Source organism: Muntiacus reevesi, chromosome 12, assembly GCF_963930625.1.
Source record: "Muntiacus reevesi chromosome 12, mMunRee1.1, whole genome shotgun sequence".
NCBI classification, from domain to species: Eukaryota; Metazoa; Chordata; class Mammalia; order Artiodactyla; family Cervidae; genus Muntiacus; species Muntiacus reevesi.
Window position 1 is genome coordinate 32,304,773 of NC_089260.1, and position 2,624 is coordinate 32,307,396.

The following is a 2,624-nucleotide window of genomic DNA, read 5'->3' on the forward strand; positions in this document are numbered from 1 at the left end:
TATAATGTGTCTTAGATATGGTTTTATTTTCACTGAGTTAATAGAGTTATATAATTTTGTATACTTGAATATATAATTCTCTACCCAGACTTGGAAAGTTCTCAACTATTATTTCTTTGTTTTAAATTGAGGTGTTGTTATCTCTGCAACCCCATGGACTGCAGCACCCCACGCTTCCCTGTCCTTCACCATCTCCTGGAGTTTGCTCAAACTCATTGTCCGTTGAGTCAGTGATACCATCCAACCATCTGATTCTCTGTTGCCCCTTTTTCATCTTGCCCTCAATCTTTCCCAGCATCAGGGTCTTTTTTCAAAGGGTTGGCTCTTTGCCAAAGTATTGGAGCTTCAGCTTCAGTCCTTCCAATGAATATTCAGGGTTATTTTGTTTAGGATTAACTGGATTGATCTCCTTGCTGTCCAAGGGACTCTCAAGAGTCTTCTCCAGCACCACAGTTTGGAAGCCTCAATTCTTTGGCACTCAGCCTTCTTTATAGTCCCACTCTCATATCCATACATGACTACTGGAAAAACCATAGCTTTGACTATATAGATCTTTGTTGGCAAAGTGGTATCTCTTCTTTTTAATACACTGTCTAGGATTGTCATAGCTTTCCTTTCAAGAAGCAAACGTCTTTTAATTTCGTGACTGCAGTCACCATCTGCAGTGATTTTGGAGCTCAAGAAAATAAAATGTCACTATTTTTACTTTTTTCCATCTGTTTGCCATGAAGTGATGGGACTGGATGCCATAATCTTCATTTTTTGAATGTTGAGGTTTAAGTCAGCTTTTTCACTCTTCTCTTTCACTTCTCATCAAGAGGCTCTTCTCATCAAGAATACTCATACCAAGTATTCCCTTTTCTCCACATCATCACCAACAACCAACACTTGTAATTTCTTGTCTTTCTGATAATAGCCATTCTGACAGGTGTCAAGAAAAATCTCAGTGGTTTTGATTTCCATTTCCCTGATTATTAGGGATGATGAGCATATTTTTTTATGTACTTATCGACCATCTGTACTTTTTTGGAAAAATGTCTGACACTCTACCCATTTTAAAATGATTGTTTTGCTATTGAGTTGTATGATTTCTTGTTTTATATCTTAATCTCTTATCAGATATATAATGTAAATATTTTCTCCAATTTTTCTTTCCTCCGTTTACTGGCAGTTTCCTTTGCTGTGCAAAAGCTTTTTGGTTTGATAATAGTCCTACTTGGTAATCTTGTTGCTTTCTAAGTTCACATCCAAAAAAATCTTAGTTGAGGCTGATTTCAAGTTTATCACCTGTTTTCTTACAGAAATTTTATGGCTTTACATCTTATATTCAAACTTTACTTGATTTATAGTAAATTCTGTAATTTCCAGCTTCATTCTTTTGTACGTGGCTGTTTTTTTCCCAGTATCATTTTTGAAGAGACTGTCATTTCCCAATTGTATATTCTTGGCTCCTTTAAGTCAATTGGCTGGTAAAGTTTGTATCTAAGTGCCTTCCAGGTGGGCATTGTCTGCTCCCTCTGATCTGGGCCTGGGTCTGCGTGCATGTGCACTCCTGAGTTGGTTAATTCCTTTGCTGTTTGCTACAGTCTTGTGGTTTGAATGTCAACTTGTGATTCCTGTTGGTTATCAGAATTAGCTGATCCAGGGTCCTTCCCTCAGGCAGCAGCCATAAAAGCTGGGGCATCAGACATGTGCATGATCTCGTCTCAGGGATATACTGGTGACTTGAAGCAAGCTAGAGGTGTCTGCTGGTTTTCCTAGTTTCTGAGGAGGATCACAGTCAGCCCCTACAGGAGTGCTAAATTAGAAGCCTGAACCCTAAGCATCAGCTTTTTTTCCTCTCCTCTGTGTATTTATTTAAAAAAATATTTTTGAATATAACTGCTTTACAATGCTGTGACAGTTTCTGCCGTCACATGAATTAGCTGTATGCACACACACACCCGTTCCCTCCTGGGCCTCCGCCCCACCCTTCTAGGCCATCACAGAGCACCACGCTGAGCATCTTCCCACTAGCTAGCTGTTTCACACACGGTACGGTATGTGTCAGTGCTACTCTCGATTTGCTCCACCCGTCGTCTTCCCCTGCTGTGTGCACAAGTGCTTCTGTACCTCTGCATCTCTACCAAGTATCGGGTTTCAAATAGTTTTTCTTTGTCTGTTTCCCGAGTACATAGTCTTAAGTGTCTGAAAAGTTCACAGCTAGTGGTGGGACAAGTCAGATGCTTGAATGCAAAGATGGGTATGTTGCAAGTTACCTATTGAACGCCATGGCTAAAGTTAGTTTCTCAGATGGATCCAGCAAATCTCCAGGACATTGTTAATGGGCTACGTTTGTTTAGACCAAGCACACAACCCTCTGCACCCATGTCATAATTTGTATGTACTTAGCAATTACAAGACTATAACTATGCCCCAAAAGATTCCTCAGCATCAGCCATTTATTGGTTTCACTTTAATCTTAATACATTCTAATATACATTGTAAAGATTTATTATTGTGTACTCTAAAGATCTCTTGAAAAATTCACTTAGTATTTGTGTGGATAATTATTCTAGTTAAGACAAAAAAGATGAAGCAATATTCTTGGGGAGTGCCACCAACTGAATACCAATACTCCAGAA